At 48.7% G+C, this 9667-nt stretch overlaps 1 long non-coding RNA gene across 1 annotated transcript; it reads right to left on the bottom strand.

The window, feature by feature from the left end:
- Positions 1–6248: 6248 nt before the first annotated feature.
- Positions 6249–9456, bottom strand: LOC137348962 (uncharacterized). Its single transcript, XR_010969175.1, has 2 exons — positions 9150–9456; positions 6249–8117 (listed from the first exon to the last, which is right to left on the bottom strand). It is a non-coding gene; the product is annotated as an uncharacterized lncRNA (long non-coding RNA).
- Between the last annotated feature and the right edge of the window lie 211 nt (positions 9457–9667).

The following is a 9667-nucleotide window of genomic DNA, read 5'->3' as shown; positions in this document are numbered from 1 at the left end:
CCTATTTAACTGACGGCATCAGACATGTGGCTGCAAGTGTCAAAGGAGCCGCTGCAGTGGTGGGCTCAGTTTCCCGATACCACATTCACACTGCCCATCCCGGAATGGAATATTCTGTCACCCTCTCCCATGCTCACAGGGACAGGCAGAGTTTACTCAGTCACAGTGAAGAGGGTGAGCGGAGGCCGGAGTCTCGACAATCTGCACTCATTGAAATCAACTGTGGATCAGAGTGAGAAAGAGTTTGGGATGTTTTGGGGATCCTCCGAAGTCCACGCTAAACCTGCGATGGTCCAGATGAGGTCCGCACCCCACAGACTGCCTTCTCTGTGGGAATTTCTCCTCATGTCTCCAGACCCAAACCTGCACCCGACTCACGGTTCATAGTCTGCCCTGAATCTAAAACTGCAGTGGAAAATGTCCATGAGGAAACTGCTCTGTTTTATTTTCAAGAGATTGAGGTGATATTGTTCGCAATAATAAACTGAGGGTGAACATTCAGTCTGACAGTCAGCTGCACGGCAGGGTTTGCAGTCACTTACCCGCTGTGACAGTCACCACTGTCCCGGATCCATCCACGTATTTAATCTTGGAACACAGTGATACCGCTCTCAGTCATCCCTGTGCAAGAACTACCGACACCTCAATCTGCTGGTTACACATCACCAGACAGTCGGTGCTGCCCAATTATTCGAGGGATTTGAGACTAATAAACAATATTCCATGTTTCATATTCCCTGTCGATACCAACTGTTCTTTGTGAGACTCTGAGCTCTTGGTAAAATGGCCCAGAAACACGGGCCAGAGATGGACGCTTCATAGAAATTGAGAAAAATTTCAGAGAAAGATAATAGAAAGGAGAAAATTACAATAAAATGAAACCATATTACAGCGATAATAACATCAAACCTGCAATTTAGCATCCGAGCCCTGGGAATTTCTATTTCAATTGTATAGAGGTATTTGCTCAGGTCTCTCCCACTGTGGCCAGCCCAATAAACACTGTGCTTCAAGTCAGCATCAAATCCCCCTGTACTTGGCGAGATGTGGGGACAATTGTTAAAGGGTTCCCGGTTCCAGCTGTTAGAACAGGATCCCATCTGGTGTTAGGGATTTGTAACTGTGATCAGTCATTCCCAATTACCATTCACTGACACCAATCCCGGCAATGGCGGCATCATCTGCACACATTCTGCATTAATATAACTCCAGATGTTACCTGGAAAATGCCAATCTCATTATAAACTAGATTGTGGTCTGACGGTGCGACACGGAACTGTGGGGCTTGACGGCAGATTCAATCCGCTTTTTAATAATTTGTTTCTGTGATAATCTGCAGTGAGAGATTTTGTACCGCGGGAAGCCAAGGCCCATCACTGTGTGTCTTTGTACTCAGCTTTACAGTAATAGGTGGCGGTGTCTTCAACTCTCATATCCAGAATTTCTAGCGAAAATGTATTTTTTGCCTTATTCACAGACACATCAAATCGTCCTCCGCTGGAGATCCGCTCCTGCTCTGTGCTGGTCTGGGTTTGTCTGAAGAAATGTCCATTTTGGAAATAATCCCATGAAGCACCAGAGAAAACACAGTTGATGGTGAGAGACTGACACTCCTTCCTGGTCACCGCTGCCGGGGTCTGTGTCACTGACTGACTGAAAGAGCCTGGAAATTAAACAGAGAGAGTTTAATGGGCCATCAGAGCCGAACCACATAACGGGGCTAAAACCCCAGAAAGTGACTGTAATTCGGATGGACTCGGGCAGTTTTATATTAAATCCACACAATGTCGGTTTGTTTGATCGGTACTCACGGGGTAAACAGACACACAGGGTGAAAACAAGGAGGATTCCCATCGTTCTGCTGCCTGGAGCTGATGGTTTATATGACGGGGAGCTGGAGACTGCAGTCCTGGACTGCTCTGGGAGACTGGACCTCAGAGCTGGACTGAAATACTTCAGGGGGATCGATTTGCAGAGGGCAGTGTTCCGGAGATCTTTGATGGGCCGCACGGTTCCCGGGTGGCTGGCTGTGTGCTGTGTGAATGAGAGACAGGTTTAAAAAGGTTACTTGCAGTTTTCTCTCGCTTCATTGGGTCTATGAACTCGATGTGAAATTCCCTCCCACATTAGTCTGATGTACAGGGGGTGGGGCTGGGGGAGTTGTTCTGTCAGCAGAGGCTGCCGTCCTCCTTTCACCCACAGTAATGAGCTGGGAGGTCGGTGCATGTGTTTCTGTTGGGTGGTGTTTGTTGAGGGTGGAATGTGGGCCCAGGACACCGGGAGAATCCTCCCTTCCCGCTCTTATTCCTATAGTGCCGGGGATTCTTTAACATCTCCCTGAACGGGCTGGCGGGGCCTCAGTTAAACATCTGAATTGAAGGACGGAGCCTCAGACCCGGTAGCTTCCCTCAGTCCAGCAACTGAGGGTCAGGTTACAATATGAGCCAGTCCAGTGACATTGTCAATATCCAGGTAGATATCCACTATATACGCAAAGAATGAACTCTCCCTGTCATTTAAACAAATGCTTCCTGCGCCCTCTCCGACAGTGGTTTGTGTTTAAAATGTTTTATCAATTCAGTAATGATAGATTTCCAGATCGGTAATATTACAAGAACACAAAAAATAGGAGCAGAAGTAGACCACATGGTCCATCGAACCTGCTTCGCCACTCAATACGATCATGGCTGATCTTGGGCTTCAAATTTACTTTCCTGCCCACACCGCATTTCCCTTGATTCCATGCGAGATCAAAACTCTATCGATCCCAGCCTTAGAAGTATTCAGTAATGGAGCATCCAGAACCCTCTTGTGGAGAGAATTCCAAAGATTCACAACCCTTTGAGTGTAGTAATTCCTCCTCATCTCAGTCCTAAATGATTGACCCATTATCCTGAGACTGTGTCCCCGTGTTTTAGATTCCCTGACCACTGGGAACAATCGCTCAGCTTCTACCCTATCAAGCCCTTTCACAATCTTGTATGTCTCAATTAGATCACCTCTCATTCTTCTAAACCCCAGAGAATATCGGCCCAATTTATTCAGCCTCTCATCAAAGGAGAACCCCCTCACCCCAGGGTCCAATTTAGTAAAATAAAAACAAAATACGACAGATGCTGGAAATCTGAAATAAAAACAAAAACATGCTGGAAATACTCAGCAGGTCTGGCAGCATCTGTGGAGAGAGAAGCAGAGTTAACGTTTCAGGTCAGTGACATTTCATTGACGACCAGATCTGCCGAGTATTTCCAGAATTGTTTGTTTTAATTACCAATTTAGTAAATCTCCGCTGCCCTGCCTCTGGTGCAAGTATATTCTTTCTTAAATGTGGAGACCAAAACTGCACACATTATTGCAGGAGCGATCTCACCAAAGCCCTGTACAATTTTAGCAAGACTTGTAACTTATTTCTGTACTCCAATCCCCTTGCAATAAAGGCCAACTTGCCATTTGCCTTCCTAATAGCCTGCTGTGTCTGTATGTTACCTTTGTGCGTTCCTTGTACGAGTTCCCCCAAGTCTCTCTGAACATCAACACTTACCAGTTTTATACGTTTAAAAAATATTCTGTTTTTCTATTTTTGCTACCAAAGTGAACAACTTCACACTTTCCCACGTTATACTCCGTTTGCCATCTTGTTGCCCACTCACTTACCCTGTCTATATCTTTTTGCAGCCTCTCTACATCCTCCCCGCAGCTTACCTTTCCACCGAGCTTTGTGTCATCAGCAAACATTACTCTCTGTCTCTTTATCCAATTCATTAATATAGAGTGTAAACAGCTGTGGCCCGAGCACTGATCCTAGTGGCACCCCACTATTCACTGCCTACCAACTTGAAAATGACCCATTTATGCCCACTCTCTGTTTCCTTTCTGCTAACCAATCCTCTATCCACGCTGATATATTACCCCCAACACCATAAACGCTTATCTTGCTTATTAATCTTTTATGTGGCACCTTATCGAATGCCTTTTGAAAATCCAAGTATACTATATCTACTGGCTCCCCTTTATCTACCCTACTAGATACATCCTCAAAAACTCTAATTAACTTGTCAAACTGGACCTCCCTTCAGTAAAACCATGCTGACCTGTTCTAATCATACTATGCTTTTCCAACTGCAATGTTAAGAATTCTTTAATAAATAGTTTCCAGCATCTTCTCAACGACTGATGTCAGGCTAACTGGCCTGTAGTTACCCGTTTTCTCTCTACCTCCTTTCTTGAAAGGCGTGTGACATTTTCCAACTTCCTGAATCGAAGGAATTCCGGAGAATCACAGCCAGTGCAACCACTATCTCTGTAGCTATCTCTTTTCGAACCCTAGGATGTAGGCCATCTGGTCCCAGGGACTTGTCAGATATTAGTCCTTCATGTTTCTCCAATACCTTTCTGGACTGATATCAATATTCTTAATTTCCTCACTCTTTTTGGCAGAGTTTCCAGTTGCAGTGACAGATTGAAGCTACACTCGGAAAGACAAATGACTTTGGAGGATCTCTGTTCTTGGCGTTTGTTTGAAAGATCACAGCCACTAACTTGTGAAATCTGTTTATTGTGTATAAACAATCTCTGAGCCAGCAATACGCTCTGATCAAATAAACCCTGTGAACAGGCCGCGTTCCAGGTTTTTGGGATAATGACAGGGAGACGGGGATAGGGCTACTCAGGGCAAAAGGGGACTTCCAGAGCACAGTCTGGCACAAACATAGCCAAGGGTTTAATCGACCTCACAGGACCGCCGGATGGGCTGCTGCAGGGTCCCAATGTCTACTGCGAAATCTAATTCTCATCGGTTGAAGAATACGCACAAACTGTCTGCTTGATCCGTAATTTTTGCACGTCAAATACTTCTTCGGGCATTGCAGCGGGGAGCGATCGAAGGTGTGAGAGGGCGACTGAGAGGAAGGAATCGGCTTGCTTGGAGCAAGTGGCAGAGATCGGGGAGGGTTGTGGGGGAACCAGGGAGCGAGCGCCCGCAGGCCGGGGGCAGCAGCAAGGCCGGAGCGAGTGGCTAAGGGAAGGCAGTGGGGAGCGACCGCGAGAAGCGCAATGGCAGGAAGGAGCGGGGGGACTGTTCGAGCTGGGATAGAGGCGGCAATGTCAGCCATTGAGGGGATTTTCGGGTTAAATTTAGGCTGCAGTTGCAGATAGCGCTACCGCTAGGGGGCGCTGGTGTGGCACATGCGCAAATGCAGCATGTGCCACAAAAACGTCACAGACTGCGACTTTAGGCAGCTGCCAGGACTAAAGATGGCGCTGCTCAAATAATCACATGGAAGCAACCAAACAAGTACATGTCAGCACACAATGGCGAAGTGAGAGAGCGAACGAGCTGGCCGGGGCGCGGGCTGGGGCCGGGGAGGGAGGGAGGGAGGGATGGGGGAGCGGGCCTGGGAGGGAGGGAGGGAGGGGGGAGCGGGCCGGGGAGGGATGGAGGGAGCCGAGCGGAGTGGGCCTGGTAGGAGCGTAGCGGCTGGCGAGTGGGCAAGTGAACGGCCCGGTGACGGAGGGGAGTGGAGCGGGCCTGGGGGGAGCGGAGCGGCCGGCGAGTGGGCGAGAGAACTGCCCAGTGACGGAGTGAAGTGGAGCTGCCGGAGACAGCAGCGTGAAGGGCGGGGGGGGGGTGCGTTTTTCTATGCATGCGCCGTAAATTTGCAATAGCAAAAGACTTACCAAACTTACTCGCACCCGGCGACACCAAGGTCATCGGCCGCTCGCTCCCCATGGCTCTCTACGGCCTCTTGCTTCCGGCCCTCTCCATCCAGCCATTCTCTCCAGCTGCAGATCCCCCATCCAGCCGCTTTCTCCCCTACTCTCAACTGTACTTCAGGCATTGCAGCTCTCTGGTCCCTGTCTTTTGCATCCCTCTCTTCAAGAGCTTCTGAATTTAACTCCCTCCCACTACCCCCCCACACCCCCTCTCTACCTTCCCCCTCTTCCCCCACCTCCCCCTCATACCCCCTCTCCCCCTCATACCCCCTCTCCCCCCACCCCTTCACAATCCCCTCCCTCCCACCACTTCACAAACCCCTCCCCCTCACAACCCCCTCACTATTCCCCCTCACAACCCCTCCTATCCCTGCCACCCCTTCACAACCCCCTCTCCCTCCACCCCTTCAGAACCCCCTCCCTCTTCCCTCTCCCCCCCCCCAACCCCCTCATAACCCCCAGCCCCCAAGGACCACACCGCAGTTGAATATCTGAAGTGCAGTTGCAAAGTCGGGAAAATAACATCAAAAACCAGGTTTAATTATTGAGAAATTTTATTAAGTGCATTAAACAATCAAGTCACTGCTGTGCATGGATACATGAGTGTTGTGTTGCCAGCATTCCCGTGAGACAGACAGGCCGTGTCTCTGCTATGCAGAACTAAAGAGATTGTTTCTGGAGAGCCTTGTGGTGAATGAAAGTGTGGCTCTCTATTCCACTACTGCATTGGCCATGTGAAGAAGGCAAAGTCACAAAGAGTCTGAGCTCAGTCTATTCTTAATGAATGTTCCACAAACGCATCCCAATGTGCGCTCCCACTTCATCCACAAATGCAAGGTTCCTTTCCGTATCGTGACAAGCTCCGCAGCACGATCCAGAATTGATTCCTGACAATGCAGCCTGCCATTTGACGTCATCAGGCTGCGCCATGGTGTGCACATGCGCAGACGGGCTCCTGCCCTCTGTGCATGCGATGTGTTCCGGCTTGCCTGGACTGGTTCACGCCGCTCCGCTTCCCTCCGTCACTGGGCCGTTCGCTTGCCAACTCGCTGGCCGCTCCACTCCTACCAGGCCCACTCCGCTCCCTCCCTGGCCCGCTCCCCAGCCCTGGCCCGCGTCCGGCCAGCTCGTTCGCTCTCTCACTCCGCCATTGTGTGCTTACATGTGTTTGTTAGGTTGCCTCCCTGTGATTATTTGAGCAGCGCCATCTTTAGCCCTGGCAGCTGCCAAAAGTCGCAGTCTGTGACGTTTTTGTGGTACATGCTGCATTTGCGCATGTGCCAAATCAGCGCCCCCTAGCGGTAGCGTTGTCTGCAACTGCAGCCTTGTCAAATTGCTGTCTGTGGGAGCTTGCTGTGCGCAAATTCGCTGCCTCATTTCCTACTTTACAACATTGGCTGCAATTTAAAAGAACTTCATTGGCTGTAAAGTGTTTTGTGATGTCCTGATGTCCTGAAAAGAGCTCCAAAAATACAAGTCTTTGTTTAGAAAAGGCCCAAAATGGAACAGTAAACAGCAGCATTTCAATTAGTCTCCTCTTTTCCAGGAAACAAATACTCGCCACACTGTGTTGAAAATAAAGTTGATTTATTCAATATTTATCGAGCCAAGTTAGAGGGTTATGAACATCAGCAGAAACAAACCCCGACTGTCAGAATGAACACGGTTCAGTCCTGGATGTGATTAACAGAAGCAATAACAGCAGAATCCGACCCCTGCAGTCACTTATGAACTCGCTGGTGCTTCAGCAGGTTGCCTGACCGAGTGAATCCCTTCCCACACATAGAGCAGGTGAACGGCTTCTCCCCAGTGTGAGTGCATTGATGTCTCAGCAGATCCTTTTCCCCTTTAAAGTTCTTCTCACTGTCAGCACATTTAAAAGGTTTGTTATCAGAGTGAACCCGTTGGTGTGTAGAGACCGGATAACTGAGCAAATCCCTTCCCACAGATGGAGCAGGTGACTGGCCTCTCCCCAGTGTGACTCCGTCGATGAGTTTCCAGTTTAGCTGGGCATTTGAATCCCTTCCCACAGTCCCCACGGTTTCTCCGTGATGCGGGTGTCCTTGTTTCTTTCCAGGGTGGATGATCAGTTGAAGCCTCGTCCACACAGAACACGTGTACAGGTTCTCCCCACTGTGAATGATGTGATGTTTTTTCAGGCTGTGTAACTGGTTACAGCTCTTTCCACAGTCAGTGCACTGGAACACTCTCACTCAGGTGTGTCTCAGTGCTTTTCCAGTCACTCTGATGTTTGAAATCTTTTCTGACAGACAGAATAGACAAACATTTCTCCTTCTGCATTCCAAGGACAATGATATTCAGGTCCTGATGAATCGAGTCGCTGTCAGATCTTGATGTGATGTTTAATTTGAGTTTGCTGTGTGTAAATCCTTCTCTTTTAAACCCTGTAAAAGGAGTTTAGAAAAGCCATCACTGTCAGTCCAGGATAGAAAATCACAACATTCTTTCCTCCTGCTTCCTGACCCACGATGACCGCACATGTTCCTGTTCCACATTTCTTCCTATAAAGATGACGGCCGTTAACCCAGGCCTGTCTCTGGGAGAGGTCCTGCAGCTGCCTCCCCACTCAGTACAAACACGGGACTGGAATGTTCTTATTCAGGGTTTGAGATCTATACCTGGTGTTTGTAAATCAGATAATGTTTCCTGTTTTATATTGGGGACTACACTCAGTGTGTGTGAAACCCACGTTGCCCCAGGTTTGTTAACCCGCTCCCTCCAGCCTCCTCTTCCTGTTCCATTCCATTTCTCACATTCTTGCACTCACCCGTTCCCCATCTCCCAGAAACACTATAGGGTTCCCCTTGTCCTCACCTTCCACCCCACCAGCCTCCACATTTAATACATCATCCTTCATCATTTCCCTCACCTCCTGTGTGATGCCACCAAACACATCTTCCCCTCCCCTTTCAGCATTCTGGTGGGACCGTTCCCTCTGTGACACCCTGGTTCAAATCTCTATCACATCCAACACCCTTTCCCCTTCCCATGCAAACACATGAGACATAACACCTGCCCTCTTAACCCCCACCTTCTCACTGTCCAAGGCCACAAACACTCGCTCAAGGTCAAACAGAGATTTACTTGTACTTCTTTCAATTTGGTATACTGCATTCACTGCCCACGATGTGGTTTCCTCTACACTGCTGAAAACAGAAACAGATTAGGTGACTCAGTTCAGTTCACAAGGATGACCCTGAGCTTCTGGTCATTTGCCATCTTAATTTTCTGCTGCTTTCCGACTATAACCTCTCTATCCTCGGCCTCCTACACTGTTCCAATGAAACTCAACAGAAGGTGAAGGAACAGCATCTCATCGTTCAATTTGGAACAACAGTCTTCCAGACTCAGTTCATCTATTTCAGATCATTTCTGTTACAATTAAGTGGGATGTAAACAGTAACCCCGAAACTTACCAGCACCTTCAGGAGAGATGATAGGAAATGTGCTGTGTGAGAATAAAAGCATAGTCTGCAAATCCTCCCCTTCTAATACCCTGCAAAAGCAGTTTACAAAAGTCATCATTGTAAGTACAGGATAGAAATTCAGAACAGACAATTCTAGTTTCTATGGAACATTTTTCCCTCTCTTGTTCCCCCAAAAGCTGTAAATCCCCGTCCCACAAACTCTCCCTCCTCCTTGTACTCATCGCACCATCTGCACCATTTCTTTCCTCCACTGCCAGTTTTCTCCCTCCCTCTACTCTGACTGGGTTCAGTTCTCCAGCCCCTATTTGCAGAGTGAGAATCAAATCAATGAGTCAATGATTTTCTCTCCTGGTCACGGGGAGCCTGAAGCCCCGCCCACTCTCTGTGCCGTCATCAAGATGGCTGCGCATGCGCTCTGCTCCCCGGTCATCCAAGATGGCTGCCGTTAGCCAAGGTTTGTTCTCGGGAAAAGAAAACTCGGAGTTGTAAATGCGGGACATGGAAGT

Source organism: Heterodontus francisci, chromosome 34, assembly GCF_036365525.1.
Source record: "Heterodontus francisci isolate sHetFra1 chromosome 34, sHetFra1.hap1, whole genome shotgun sequence".
NCBI classification, from domain to species: Eukaryota; Metazoa; Chordata; class Chondrichthyes; order Heterodontiformes; family Heterodontidae; genus Heterodontus; species Heterodontus francisci.
Note: the sequence above shows the minus strand (reverse complement) of the source record. Positions and strands in the feature narration are given on the sequence as shown.